This window comes from Stegastes partitus, unplaced genomic scaffold (assembly GCF_000690725.1).
Source record: "Stegastes partitus isolate 25-593 unplaced genomic scaffold, Stegastes_partitus-1.0.2 Scaffold112, whole genome shotgun sequence".
Taxonomy (NCBI): domain Eukaryota; kingdom Metazoa; phylum Chordata; class Actinopteri; family Pomacentridae; genus Stegastes; species Stegastes partitus.
In genome coordinates, this window is record NW_007577843.1 from 756,081 (window position 1) to 772,133 (window position 16,053).

The 16,053-nt window shown below is 44.5% G+C and overlaps 1 protein-coding gene across 1 annotated transcript in view; it reads left to right on the forward strand.

Moving 5' to 3' along the window:
* The first annotated feature begins 14,189 nt into the window (after positions 1-14,189).
* LOC103354575 (5-hydroxyisourate hydrolase-like) overlaps positions 14,190-16,053 on the forward strand; it is a 5,599-nt gene continuing 3,735 nt past the window's right edge. The window contains exon 1 of the mRNA XM_008278004.1: positions 14,190-14,201. The gene's annotated coding sequence lies outside the window, so the exon portion shown is untranslated. The remainder of the gene's footprint in view (positions 14,202-16,053) is intronic.

Sequence of the window (16,053 nt, forward strand, 5' to 3'; positions counted from 1 at the left end):
GGTGTTTCACTTCATCTCTGTACATTGATTCTTTGCTCCCGCAAAGAAGTCCCACTACTGTGGTATCATCAGCAAAGCTGATGATCTGGATCCCCTCATGTGTGGCTGAATAGTCATGTGTCAGCAGTGTAAACAACAGTGGACTGAGTACACAGCCTTGAGGAGATCCAGCATGCTCAGTATGATAGAGTTGGAAATATTCTTTCCGACTCGGACAGACTGAGGTCTTTCAGTCAGAAAGTCCAGGACCGAGAGACATGTGGCGGTATCCAGGCTGATTAGGGGGAGTTTCTCTATTAGTCTCTGGGGGATGATAGTATTAAACGCTGAGCTGAAATCAATGTACAGGATTCTAGCGTAGGTGATTTTATTGTCCAAGTGGGTGATGACTTAGTGTAAGGCGGTGGATATTGCATCCTCTTTGGAGCGGTTGGGACGGTAAGTGAACTGAAGGGGGTCAAGCGATGCAGGAAGGCAGCTGTGATGTGTGTTTTGATGAGCCGTTCAAAACACTCCATCCCAACTGGTGTCAGTGCGATGGGGCGATAGTCATTGAGACAGACTAAAACTGATCTCTTTGCCACTGGAAGTATGGTGGATGTTTTGAAGCATCTGGCCTGACTGAAGGAGATGTTGAAAATGTCAGTCAGCACATCTGCCAGCTTGTCAGTGCAGATGTTACGGGTCTCAGGTATGAGTCCACAATAGCAAATATATGAGCAACCTGTATCAGGTGGATAAAGCAGGAACAATGAGATCTCCGTGCACCGCGCTTCTTCCCAGATTGCTTCTGGGTGTTCTATTAACACTTCAAAATCATGAACAAAACTCATACACATTTCTGTTCTACACATTTCAGTTCTTCATATTTGAGTTAATTACTCATCTCAGTTTACTAGAGTTCATATTCTCACAGTTTCAATTAAACAACAATTCACTTTAATGTGTTACTATTTCTGTCACAAACACATTCTTGGTGACATATATCAAATAAACACTTGTAATCCTTAAAGTGCATTTCTTTCCACAGTGTAAAACTGGTCATAATACTACTGCTTATTTACAGCATCCTCACGAACATTACATACTGTCCCTTTAGTTATGCCAAATCTGACGCTCAACTTTTGTAATAGTTACAGACTACTGAAATGGATTTACCAGAAAATGTTCAGTTTAACATGTTTAACAAAATATTTTGAGCAGAACACTCATTTTCAAACAATATTCATGGTAAATGGCATTAAATTAATCAATTTCAATAATTTATTTTCACAAAGTACATGTAAATCATCTTACCATTACCAATTAATTTATATCTAACACATTCATAGTACACAGGAGTTTTCCAGACATTTTTACACAGTTATTTGACTAAACAGGCCAAATTCGCGGCACACGTGGTGACGTCACCGAGAGAAAACTCCGCTGAAACAACTTTACTTTCTCTCCGTCTTTACACATATAAAAGGTTTGACACACATTCTAAACATTTTACAGACAGTCACTCTTATAAAGCGTGGCCTTATTATGCAGCAAGTTATGACTTCTTCTCCGTCACCAACCTGTATCAGGTGGATAAAGCAGGAACAATGAGATATCCGTGCATCGCGCTTCTTCCCAGATTGCTTCTGAAGAGAGCACGAGGCGTCCATTGTCTCACCGGCCCCAGGTGCAACCGCAACAAAACGAAGTTTTCGCTCCATCAGTGCAACAACAATTAATTTGGACCTGAATATTACAAATAAATGCATACAATACGAAAAATTTGAACTTAGTTATTATTATTAACTTTTATCACATGAATGTGGTCACTCTATTTTAGAGGTGCCACACAGACTCTGAGCACACGTCCCAGGATGTTGTCCAGTGTTGTTGCTTTTCGTGGGTTGACCCTGGCTAAGGTCCTCCATGTGTCTGTTGTGCTGATGGTCAAAGCTGGTCTGACAGATGAAGGAGAAGGACCAGCCCTCTCTCTGATTGTTGGGTTCGATGCTTCAAAGCGTGCAAAGAAGTTTTTGAGCCTGTCTGAAAGAGAAGTGTCATCGTCGTCAACCCCCTGCCTCGTCTTTGATTTGTAACCATTAACCTTAAAAATGATTTTTAAATGTAGGCCTTTGTGCATAGTTGAAATCTAATCTGGAAACAGAATTACATGTCACCATACTACATTGACCTCCTATGCTAGTAAATTCTGATGTTAAAATGCATTTTGTACAAGATCAAATTTGTACTGATGACAGGAGTCTAACATTGCAGCCTACCTGGAGAATCTGTGTATTGTTTAGTCTCTGTGTGTGCATACTGGACATCCATAGCTTCAGACTCCTCTCATGTTCACTTTGCAGATCCTTCCAGAAACTGAAGAAGCTCACTCTGGTAATAGCTAGGATGGAAGATGCTTTAAGAAGACTTCTGCAACATGAGCTGCCTGAACTCTCCTCTATACCTGAATTCATCCTTTACTGTCAGTTTAATTTGTAGTATGTCGTACCATCTTCAGTTCTGGTTTCCAGTCTTCTCTGATGGTAAAATCTCAAATGTATTCCTCACACATCACTGACCCCAGTGTTCTATGTATGTGTGTACTGTCACGTGGGATGATATATTTTAACTCTGATGTATCATCACACTGGTGGTTTTTAGATGGTTGCCTACATCATGGCTGCTGATTTCAACTACAGTAATATCAATATGTTCTAAAAATTAGCTTACAACAACCTGATCATTTCTTCAGTCAAATCACAGTCAGCAATTTATTCAATTTTATTTGGGTCTCTCTTTAGTAATGCAGGTATGGGTTGGTCAGCATCTTTGCATCAAACAAAAAATGGTTTATTCATTGGCTGCAAAGTTATTATTTGACCTACACTGGATTTTTTTTCTCTGCTTTTGGCCTGAAGTCAGTGTGGCAGCAACTGGCAGCTCCTTATCACACAGTTTATTTTCATTAGGCCTGCTGTCATTATGTGTAACCAGCTGTGTACAGGACTGCATTATAGTTCTGTGTTAAAGCCTCAGTGAGCATAGTTTTATGACTCTATGAGTGAAACAAAGCAATAAAGTGGTACATAGACTCTGACAATTTCCTGAAATGAACACAAGCTCAGAAGAAAAATTGCATGTAGTGGAAATAAAAAAAATTAAAAAAAGGATTAGAGTTTTCCACCATGGATATGATTGTGAGTAATTATATGACATCAATGAATGTGACATTTTCACTGGTTCGTTTTATTTAATTTTGCTGAAACTTCAGTTGATCACAATACTGCTTGGTTTAGGTTAGCTAACAGATTTATCAAATAAAACTGTTAAAATACATTTAGCAGCTAAGCCAGTGTATTTCTTAATGACACACTTTTGACAATTGAATCTGTTCTTAGTTTGTTTCTTATTAGCACTTAAGGATTTGTTTGGATTTTTTGAAGTGATGTTATAAGAGATTGTTATCCATAGTTAGTTCATTATTAATATGGTGGTAGGCACATCCCCAGTTTGAACAAGCAGAAGTAATGCATAAAAAATTAAGCAATGGCATACTGTGAAGAGAGACAGCAGCCAAGCATATTTTAGCCACCTAAAATGACCCAACTAAAAAAATCAATATCACTTTAAGTGTGCACCCTTTATTCTGTATTCTTTATTAGGATCCCCATTAGTTCCCACAAGGTGGTTGCTAGTCTTCCTAGACGTTCACACAGAGGTTTTTTGTCTGCTGTTGAATCCCACACACCCTCCCATACCTCATCTCTGCCATCCCCATACTTTAAACTGAAGCTAATTAATAAGAAATAATAAAATGCAACAGAATGGCTCAGTGTCAAATCCCCACTGACACTCCTGTCTGCTTCTGCAAATTGTAGGTGTGCCAGCTTCCACAATACATCCGATTATGATGCCTACTGGCCGGAGGTTGTCCGGGCATGTCCAACTGGGAGGAGATCCAGAAGTAGACCCAGAACTTAATAGATTGCATATTGCATGTTACGGGCAACAAAAACCAAAACAACAAAAAGTGTCCAGAATAGTCTGGAGGTACCCAAACACCAAGTCCAACAAAAAAATAAATAAAGAAATCCAGTGGGCAGTTAGGAGACTGGTCCAATCAAACTGTAAATCCAAGGACAGCCCGGAGGCCAGTCGGGCAGGCGGGACCGGTCAGGATTACGGCCCGGAGGCTGGTCGGGCGGATGGGGCCACTCCGAAGGTTGGCGACGGACGAGACGGAGACCCTCGGGCGGTCGAGCTGGAGGCCAACAGCGGTGAAAGCCATCAGGAGGCCGGTGACGGACAAGATGGAGGCCCTCGGGCGGTCGAGCGGGAGGCCGGCGGCGGTGAAACCCATCAGGAGGCCGGCGACGGATGAGACAGAGACCCTTGGGAGGTCGGGTTGAAAACAGAAGGCGGAATCCCTCTGGAGGCCGGACTAGAGCCCGGAGACGAAGGCGGCAGGATCCCTCTGGAGGCCGGACGGGAAGCCGGCGACTGAGGAGGCGAGATCCCTCAGGAGGCCGGCGCAGGAGGAGCACCTCAGAAGCCCAGACTGGAAACTGGCGGCGAAGGCGGAGTCCCTCAGAAGGCCGGAGTGAATCCTGGCGGCGAAGGGGGAGCCCCTCAGAAGGCCTGAGTGGGAGCCGGCTCCTCTGGAGCAGGAGAGGTCAATGCAGGCCAAGGCTCAGGAGCATGAGCGGCTGGGGCAGTCTCTTTGCTCAGTTAGCTGCATTGGTGAAAAGTAATACTTTTAACCTAAGTGGCTCTGTCAGTCTGTCTTGCCTGGTGCTTAAAACAAACTGTTTAACTGCTGTATGTTTCTAAAGCGGCAACTCTGTGAGGGTTATGGAATCTGTTTTTTGTTTTGTGGGTTTTTCTCTGCTCCCTGTGCTAGTGTTTTGGTGGGCGTGTGTTTTCTCGGCAGGCTGGGCGGAGCCGAAGGGGAGAGGACTTTCTCGCGCTGGCAGGTGCAACTCTTCAGCTCATCAGCGGAGCACCTGAAATACAAGCTTCTCACAGATCTCCAGTGCCAGATGATTGTGAATCATCCTTGTGGTACTGCCAGGCCGCTTAGTTGCTCTCCTTCGCGAAGCATTACAACTAAGTTTAAGTATTTTCGAGTCTCTAGTAGTTCGTGTGTTTTTGTTTGCCTCCAGCGTTCCCTCTTTGACTCCAGCCTCCAGCGTTTCACGAGCCACACCAGCTGTAACCCTCTCCAGCTTCACCACGGAACCCACCGCAACGAGCACCCTCACGAGAAGTTCTCCTTCCACGAGCACCTGCACTGGGAAAACCTCCACCGGGAAGAAGCACCTCGAGCACCGTCCCCTGAGCACCGTCCCTGCGCGCACTGTCCTCTGATTCCTCCACGCCTCCCTCTCCAGCACTACCTCGGCGGCACTTCCCCCTCCTCGGATCCCAGCACGGACAAACCTCCACCAGCACCCCCCTCGACTGGCACTCCTGCATCTGGTTCCTGCTCCTGGTGACCTCCACTCCCTCACCCTTATTAATAAAACCTTTTCATTATAACCTGTTTATCCTGCCTCCCCTTTTCGTTCGGGTCCGCCCGCACAGCCACCGTACACGGACCGTCACAAACTCGATCCTTGGTCATTAGAAAATACTGTTGAATTACTTCCAAATTAATTCAGTCTCACCTGTCTGAGCACTGCAGGCACCAATCAGCAGCTAGCCTTCGGATCCTGTGCCAACGATGTGGACTCTCTCCCAAGCAGTACACGACTCATTCTCTCTGCATTGGTGCAGCCACTACTGCAGCTTCCGTCGCTCCATCATAGACAATCAAGGCTATGGGTCGCTGGGCTCCGGAGCATATCAACGTTACATTCGCCCTGATACTAACGAAATATTATCAGCCCAAAAAGCTATGAGTAGCGCATGTAATTCGTAGTTATGAATAAATCCTATTGGCAGTAATCCTGTTTCATCGAAGGCAACATTTCCTATCATGAAATATTTCTTTACAATCATTCTAATCGGTGCGCTGCCAGGTGCGTAATGTTTCCCAGCTGGGGGCAATTCTATCTAGTAGGTCCGCCCACCGTGGACCTAGGGCACAAGTCATGCTTGATTTCCCACACACATTTCCACATAGAATATTTCCTCTGGATCAGCGCACTGTAACGCCCAGTGCCCTGCTGCATGTTCTCTGCCTGCTCCGCACGCAGTTGAGAAGGTCTTGGATACTCCCAGAATTCAGAGTGAAATCTGACTAGGGTAAAGGAAGTAAAGAAAAGAAAGAAAAAGTCGCTACACAGTCATTTCACATAGAATATTTCCTCTGGATCAGGCCACTGTAACGCCCAGTGCCCTGCCGCATGTTCTCTGCCTGCTCTCGGCACACGCTGATCCTCGCATGCAGTTGAGAAGGTTTTGGATGCTCACCGGAATTCAGAGGAAATGCGACTTGTTGTCGCTACACATCGTCCATGCCCACATAGAATATTTCTTCTGGATGGCCGCATGTTCTCTGCCTGCTCCGCACGCAGTTGAGAAGGTCTCAGATACTCCCAGAATTCAGAGTGAAATGTGACATGATGTCACCACACATAGCCGCTCCATTCATACTAATTATTTCACAGGCCATGACTCCGCTCATTCGCTCCCTAGGAGCGCAGTTTTGGGGATCTCGAAGAAGAAAAATAGAGAAGAGAAGAAAATGACTAAATAAATTAAAAATTAAAAGAAAGAAAGAAGAGAAAGAAAGGGACTGTCTGTGTCATGCTTGCTCAGTTAGTCCAGAGTAACTTGAGCGGAGTCACCGTCAAGCTCAATGGTTTCATTACCACCTCTTGTGGCCAAGGCAGAATCTATTTTAGATCGCGCTGAAGTGCTACAGGTGTCTAGACGGAGGTCTTAGCTTTCAATTGACACCTAGTTTGGCCGATAGGAGGGTTGTGGTGGGTTAGTGACAGCCTGAAGAGCCAATGGAGTGTCTCAGAAAGTAAACCCTGTACGCACAAGTTCCACCCTTGTCAATTCAACAAGTTGAGTTGCAGACACTCTGATGCTGCAAACTTGAAGCCAATGAGCAGACGAACACGTGGATGTGTCGGAAGGCAGGGTTCGTCGTGTCTGACGGTGGTGGCAGCCGCAAGCAGCGGATGATTCTGATTGCTGTGGCAAAAACTAGAGTGTTATCTTTACAACTAAGGTCAAACTTTATATACACTCCATAAGGGTCAATAACAGCATTCATTTTAATTTGGAGATGTCATTCTTCAGGGCTGCAGGGTGGCGCAGTTGGTTAGCACTGTTGCCTTGCAGCAATAAGGTTGCTGGTTCACGTCCCGGTGGGGGCATCCGGAATCTTTCTGCGTGGAGTTTACATGTTCTCCCCGTGCAGCGTGGGTTCTCTCCGGGTTCTCCGGCTTCCTCCCACACAGTCCAAAAACATGTTGAGGTTAATTGGTGATTCTAAATTGTCCATAGGTGTGAATGTGAGTGTGCTTGGTTGTCTGTCTCTAAGTGTAGCCCTGCGATAGACTGGCGACCTGTCCAGGGTGTTCCCTGCCTTCGCCCTAAGTCGGCTGAGATAGGCTCCAGCCCCCCCGCGACCCTTGTGAGGATTAAGCGGTGTATAGATAATGGATGGATGGATGTCATTCTTCAGGCAGTTGCATCGAAATGACCCGGAATGGTAAAGGGTTAATATGCTTTTGTCCTTTCTCTTATATGATTCATGACCGGATGGTTAACCAACGCGAGCTGAAATGAGCCTCAGCAACATGGACTCCGGAAGGCCCTGCCCAGGTCCTGGTTCGCTTGCCTCCACCTCCCATGCCAACGCCATGGTCTTCCTAATCTACGCAATTTATTCTTGTCATCTTCGCAGCACACGAACATTTTCCTGCACTCAGATGTGATGGTTGTGGGTGGCCAAATTCAAGGAAATGCGACTCATAGGTTAATTTTCCCAAAGTCCACTTCATTCAAGGTGACTCTTCTCCCTCGGAGCGCTGTTTTGGGGTTTGTGATCTCAGGGATTATCTGTGCCATGCTTGCGCAGATCGTTCCAGAGCATCACGAGCAGAGTCACTGCCAAACTAAATGTATGTGATCTCAAATAAATGGTTAAAATCTGACAAAGTGTCCTGTCTGAACTGTTATATTCAGGTTAGCTCTAGAAAAGTAAAACAGTTTGGTTCAGTTTAGCTGGTAGTAGAATTTGCAAGAGCAAACAGTTATATTCAGAGAAGCTGATACAGTTTAGGTCAAGTTAGCAAGTACTATAGCCCAGTTAGTTTGAGGTTTCAGTGTGGACTGCAGGTGTGGATTAGCTGTTGACCTATTCACATTGGCCTTTATAAAATGCCAGTACTGATTAACTTGCACTGTTCCTTTTGATAAATAAATACATCTCAAAAAGAAAACTTGCCAACAGGTGGAGACTGCAATGAGACCATTAGATGAGAGTTGAAGATAAAAGAACCAGCTGCTCTGTGTTTCCTGAAGGATGATAAAGCCTTGCCCTGGGTTTGCACTGCAAATGCTTGTTGCATGTGTGAGATACACTATTTGTTTCCTACTTTTACTTTATGTTTTTAAAATGGCAGTGAAAAAACGAACACCTTTCACAAATATACACACTCGGCCACAGAGACCCTCTTTCCCTAATGCCAACATCAGCGCAGATGAACATACGCTGTAAAAAGGAAAATTTGTGATTATTCATCTCACTAAACTTTCAATTAATCAACTAGCTCTATGACTAGTAGCTATTCAGTTAGTGTATTGCCTGGATAGTTTTGTCTCCACAAGTAACATAATGCCATAACATTTTAAGGAATATATTTGTGAACTTCTGCAACAACTAGTAGCCATAATTCTCGTTGTAGTCATACGGAATTGCATTTTTAAATATACCTGAAATGCTGTTTAACTTGAATATACAGAATTTCATTGCAGCGATCAGAAAGAGTTTTTCACTATGGATATCTCAAATTACAACTACACTGTAAAAACGAACACTTGTTATTGTTCATCTCACTAAACTTTTTCACTTAATCTGACTCAGAAATAAAGCTTTGCTATTTGCAACTAGCAATAACTTGTTGATCCAACAAACTTTTATCAATGTTGCCCTAACAAGAATTTTCAAGTCATCATAACTTGAATATGGGCTTTGAAACCCCGTTGATGCACCTTTCAATCATAAACAACCTAACGTGGTTTAAAGAAAATGAAGCACTCAGTCAAGTTAGCATAATTCACTACATGTATTTCCGCTGTATTCAGAAGGTGTGTAACAACCACGAAAATCGTAGGCATATACTGTATTGGCCCAAATATAAGACAAGGTTTTTTTTGTTGAAAACAATGTGAAAATGTGGGGTCGTCTTATAATCGAGGTCTAGCCATTTACTCAAGCTGTCAGTTGTCTGGAGTCGCTAGACGAACGCAGCAGCAGAGGGTGCCAGTTTTTTTTAAAGTCAGTGACCTCACTGTGGCTGGGGTCATCTTTCTATCACAGCAGAGAAGAAGTGATAAGAGATGAAAAAATGGAGAGTTGCGGGCCAGAACGGAGTGGACAAGTTTGCAGACATTTAAGGCGGAGTTATGACGCAAATTTTAAGATAATGGTGGTCAACGAAGCAGAGGCATCAAACAACTGTCAGGCAGCCAAGAAATACGGAGTTACAGAGTGTAATGTCCGAAGATGGCGCGTCCAAAAAGATACATTGGCCATTGCGGCACTTCAGATCACAAAAGTTCAGATTTTTCAACTGCATTGATGTGCCATCAACGGATGGCACATCAATGTAAGCTGTAGCAAGAAGGTTTGCTGTGTCTCTCAGCACAGTGTCCAGAGCCTGGAGGAGATACCAGGAGACAGGCCAGTACACCAGGAGACGTGAAGGGGGCTGTAGGAGGTCAACAACCCAGCAGCAGGACGCTACCTCCTCCTTTGTGCAGGGAGGACCAGGAGGAACTCTGCCAGAGCCCTGCAGAATGACCTCCAGCAAGCCACTAATATGCATGTTTCTGCTCTGACTGTCAGAAACAGACTCCATGAGGTGGTATGAGGACCCACCGTTCACAAGTGGGGCTTGTGCTTACAGCCCAGCAGCATGCAGGGAGATTGGCATTTGCCAGAGAACACCAAGGTTGGCAGATTCTCCGTTGGCACCCTGAGCTCTTCATGGATGACAGCAGGTTCACACTGAGCACATGTGACAGACGTGACAGAGTCTGGAGAACGTTCTTCTGCAACATCCTCCAGCATGACCGGGTCAGTAATGTTGTGGGGAGGCATTTCTTTGGAGGGCTGCACAGCCCTCCATGGGCTAGCCAGAGGTACCCTGACTGCTATTAGGTCCTGGGATGAGATCCTCAGACCCACTGTTACCCTTTTTCCACCAAACTAGCTAGTTCCGTACTCGAGCTTGACTTCGCACCATTTTTCTGTGTTTCCACCGCCTAAGCACTGGCTCCAGGCTCTCAGAACTGGTGCTTAGCAAGCACCAACTCTTTCCGGGGCCAGAGCTAACCACCAGCTAAGCACCAGTGCATCAGGGGCTGGGTTATCGTGACCACTGAGGCAGATGAATGAATGGGACTCACAAGCAGTGAGTTGTGTCGTTTTCTGCCAGGACGTCTCTGGTCCGATCATAGATGTACTGGAATGACTCCCGGGACACACAGAGGTTTTACACAAACTGTTGCACCCTGAAATCCGGTACAATTGTGTCCCAGCAGCAGTACCACAGTGGTGGAAAACAGACTTTTATAACTTCGGTGTACTGCAGTAGTTAGGCTACGTTCCTCTCTTGAAAAAAACAACGCACCTATGTGCGCTGTTTATCCCGCTCATAGAAAAGACCACATGAGAAAAAAATCACTCTGTTTCATCTTGGACAATTCTGACACTCGAACATCCTGGTTTACTCTGTTAAAGTCATCGTTGGTCGCACACCGGTCTGAGCACTGCGGCTTTATGGGCCTGGTTGGCTCGGGGGTCTTCTGAAGCAGCAGATGGGCACCAGCTGGCCAAATGGGCTGCAGCTGCGGCAGTTGTGGAAGCTAAAACTCGGATGTGGGAGGAGTTCAGAGAGGCTATGGAGAAGGACTTTTGGTTTGCCTTGAAGAAGTTCTAGCAAACTGTTTGACGCCTCAGAAACAGGAGGCAGGGATTTGCCCTGGCTGTATACAGCCGGGGAGGGGAACTGCTGACCCAGACTAAGGACCTTGTCGGGCGGTGGAAGGAGCACTTCGAGGATCTCCTGAACCCAGGAAGCACGTCTTCTGTCGAGGGGGCAGAGCCTTAAGACTCAGGGGTTTCTGCGTCCATATCCGTGGTAGAGGTCGCCGAGATAGTTAAGAAGCTCCTCGGTGCCAAAACACCAGGGGCCTCATGTACAAAGGGTGTGTACGCACAAAAAGGTGGCGTACGCACTTTTCCACACTCACGTTCAGATGTATCAACAGTGAAATATTGTGGAAATTAACTGGCGTGGGCACGTTCTATTGCTTTCGAGCCGTTGGCAACACTGACAGGTGATGCTGGGGAAACTGTCAAAAATGTGAAAAAGGTCATTCCTTAAAGAGATACAGAGATGAACAATTAACACACCCAGGCATTTGCAATTAGAGTGGATATAAGTATGCGTAAAATGGTGCAGAAGATACCGTTAACAACAATGGCAGCTTTGGCACTGGTTGGAGGATATTGCCAATGGAGCACTGCATGGATGGATGGCTTCTTGGTGAGTAAATAATTTAATTGTCTTAATATTAATCTCCCTGACATGCGTTGAGCATGAATACATTTGTGAGTTACACAAATACACAATATATATTTACCTTGGGGGTGAGCCGAGTCACCCACGTGTGCTCCCACCGCCCCTGGGAGAGCAGTGTCACCCACAATAGAGGCAACTCTGCTCAAACGGGGTGAGTTCATCCTCTCATCTTCCCCTGCCTGCTTTGGCAGTGAGCAACAGTCCTCCTCTTGACGTCCACCTTGATGTCCAACCACTTCTTTTTGACCTCTGTAAGTGTGTGCTGCTCGGACCCCACAGCATTTACCGCCTCACACACACTCTCCCACTCACTCCTCTTGTGTTTGCTGTTGATGCCAGAGGACAGCGTGCTGAAAAGACTATTTTTACGGGCCTCAACTTTGTTGACGAGCGTCTCCAACTCACATTCTGTGAAGTTCCTCTTCTTACCTTTCTTACTCATGGCTTGTTACTGTTATCTGATCATGCAAGCAGGGGGATCCTGAGTTGCTTCCCCAAGCAAGGAAATTTAAGTATCTCGGGGTTTTGTGAAGGGCAAATGGAGCACGAGGTGGACAGGTGGCTTGGTGCGGCGTCAGCAGTAATGTGGCCACTGTACTGGACCGTAGTGGTGAAGAGGGAGCTGAGCTGTAAGGCAAAGCTCTCGATCTACCAGTCCATCTACGTCCCAGCCCTCACCTATGGTCACAAGCTCTGGGTCATGACTGAAAGAATGAGACTGCGGGAGCAACAAGCGGACGAAATCAGCTTCCTCCGTAGGGTGGCTGGGCTCAGCCTTAGAGATAGTGTGAGGAAGGAGCTTGGACATCCGGAGGGAGCTCAGAAGTACAGCTGCTGCTCCTTCGCATCAAAGTGAGCCAGTTGAAGTGGTCTGGACATCTGATTCGGATGCCTCCAGGAAAGCTTCCTCTGGAGGTTTTCTGAACACGTCCACCTGGGAGGAGACCCCGGGGAAGACCCAGAACCTGCTGGAAAGAATAAAATCTCTTGGCTGGGCTTGGAACACCTCGAGATCCCCCAGGAAGAGCTGGAAAGCGTTGCTGGGTGGAGGGATGTCTGGAATGACCTGCCCTGCCTGCTGCTTCCATGACCCAACCCTGTATAAGTGGAAGAAAGTGGATGGCTGGCTGGCTGGCTGGCTGGATGGATGGATGGATGGATGGATGGATGGATGGAAAAATAACAGTGAGTCACAGACAGACAGGATCAACATAAACACAACATCAGACATTAATGGTCAGGTATCCGATGAGTATCATCACCCTGAAAGAGATTTAGATGACAGAGGTATAATATTCAATAATCCATCCTTATTTGTTTTCTGGTTGTGGTGTTGGTATTATTACAGTTAAAGCTTCTCTTCTGTTAATTTTACACTTCTAGAATTGCACAGCGTGCTTCTCCATGGGTGTGTGGAATGGCTGATTGACGGTATTGAAACGTTTGTGAATTTAATGCTCTGCTGTGACTTCATGGATGAGATGTTTGCAGCTGTTTACATCCCCGATCCAGGAGTCGCGTAACTGGACGGGATGGAAACACGCTTTAGTTTACTTGTTGTTCTGACGGTTTTCTCCAAATGTGGTTAAAGTTTGGACACAGTTTCCTCTGCAGAGCCTGAAGCTGCGTGTTTTCCTCCCAGCGAGAGGAAACCTGGTGTCTCAGGTGATCGTACATCTTGTTCTTCACTCTGTGACATTTTATTCTCTCTGCAGCTCCGGACTCACATAACGTCTGTTATGCTTTCTGCAGCGATTCCTTCCACCATCTCCTCAGAGATGGGAATCATTTCCAGAGAAAACTCTCCTGCAGATCCTGTGGTGTGGGACACTGGGAGAGTGACAGTTGTATGGAAGCAGCAGAGAAGCATGTAAGTCGGTGACTCTGCTTTCTGGTCTCACCTCTGGACCGTCAGAGTTTTAGGTTGCTAGGTTGCTAATAACCTTGGTCATATTCCTTGATATATGAGCCACACCATCCAATGTGGGATAAATATTGTCTTTCCTAATCAGACCAGGTTTTTGCCAAACACATCATAACCAACAACAATGTTGAATGTAATAGAAAGTATCAAGAATACAGAAACAAATAACACTCAAAAGTTTCGGAGGTATCCGATAACTTCAGTAAGAATTTCAGCCAGACAGCTTTCCTTTCCATTCAGGCTGCATCTGACACTGTATTTTATTGTCCACGTTTTAATTAAATTAGCACAGGCTAATCATGTATGAACAGTTACAATCATTAAGTGAGTCACATGCTGTTGACTGAAGGAAGCCTTTTAATGTTTCATTGGAGTTGGGACAACCTTTGACTCCAGGTTTGTTTGCAGTGCATGTTGGGTAAGTGTCTGTGAGCAGTGGGGGAGTGCTATGATAGTACAGCTGGTTGGATAGGTTTTAGGAGCTGAATGAACTTGCTGCAACAGAGGGGAGCATTCACACACAGGTAAGGTTTCTCTTACAGCAAAATACACAAAGGCTTGAGGTTTTTCTGTTTCACACTAATGCACTTAAATGTAATATCTGTATTTACCGGTAGATGAGTAGTTTGTAATTAATTCCATAAAATCTATGTACATACATATATGTACATATGAAGAGTTCATTTGTGAAAACAGATAACTCCATTTTCACAAACCTTCAAAAAACCCACTTTTCCATCGTCTGAAACAACATCAATCAAACTTAAGTTATCTTGTAACTTATATTTTCGTCACGTCATTTCTACAGAGTCAAATCCACTCAACTTCAGTTTGATTGATATTGTCTCAAGCAAAAAACAAAAAATAAGTTTTGATCGACAAAGATCTACAAAAATGGAGGTATCTGTTGTTGCAAATGAACTCTTCACATATGTGTGTATATATGTGTGTATATATGTGTGTATAGGTGTGTGGGTACGTCAAAAATTCCTCAGCCTCACAGGAAATGAGCGGCATAACTCTCACTTTGGGGCCATAACTATATATTTTTAAACCTTACGTACGATAAAACCTTGTATAACTGTTAACAAAATGTTTAAAGAATAAATAGGTGAGAAAAACTTTAAGCTAACTGCTGCTGCTCTACCACTGAATTGGTTCCTGTGACACAAGCCAAATGTTTGGGACAAAATGATCTTGCGTATCATTATCTTGATTTACTATTTCTGTTGTTTTTACTCATGTGGTGAATGTTTTGGATGTTTTTTTTTTGTCCTTTTAATTACAGTTCTTAGCTTATGGTGTTGATATTGGTTTTAGTGTAAAGTTGCTGCAGGAACTACTGTATAGCTTTTTTGGAGGGGGGGTTACTTTCTCTGATGTGGATGTTGACATTTCGGTCTGAATCCGTAACAAAACAGATTTGGTTCTGGTCTGGCTTGTGTGTACTTTTAATCTTCCTTTGTCTTGATGAAGAAAATAGCACATCTTTTGCTACAGACACCTACCATTAGTGTCACTCATTATTCCATTATCATTGTTATTGATAATTCCCTTACCTTTTGTAACCCTCGTTCTCTTACCATTTGTTGTTTATCAGACCGCTTGATTCAATCACCCTTTGTTCTTTTACCTCCTGTCATTGATTAGCAACTATATACTAACTAGCCACTATTCACTTCGGTATTTACATACAGTCCCTCCCTACCCTCTGACATACCCTATAAAATGTGCAACTCTGCAAATGTTCTGGGTCAGCCTACCTTCACAGACTCACGCCCTGTGTTGGAAAGCCCACTGTATATCTGAATACTAATGAACACCCCACTACAGCAGACCTTGCATAAGAGCTATGGGTACATTTCTTCAACAGTCTCAGACACAATCATTTCAGTTTTCTCTTTGTTTAATCACATGAATGTTTGGTGCAATACATATAATAATTTGTGATATTTGTATATACATTGTGTGTCATCAGCAAAACTATGGTAAAATGTTTTGTTGTGATACAGACATGTAGATGATGAACAGAAGGGTCCAGACATGGAGCCTAGGGGAACTCTGCATGCCATTGTTGTGCACCTGCAAGTGCTTTTTACTAATTGATACAAAATAGCCCTGTGCCTTTCTATTTATCTATCTTTATCTACAGTTTATCTATTAGTATCTAGCAATATATTGTGGTCAGTTGTGTCAAATGTAGCACTGAGGTGAAATTAGAATAATAATACCTACAGTCCCTGACAAAAGTCTTGTCGCTTGGGTACAAGTTGACCTTAAGTGCCCCTCAAATATATGTCTAATCAATTTTTTTTTCAACAAATGGCTAATTTCAATCCTAACAGCTTTTGAAATAATATTTTGGTGCAAAAAAAA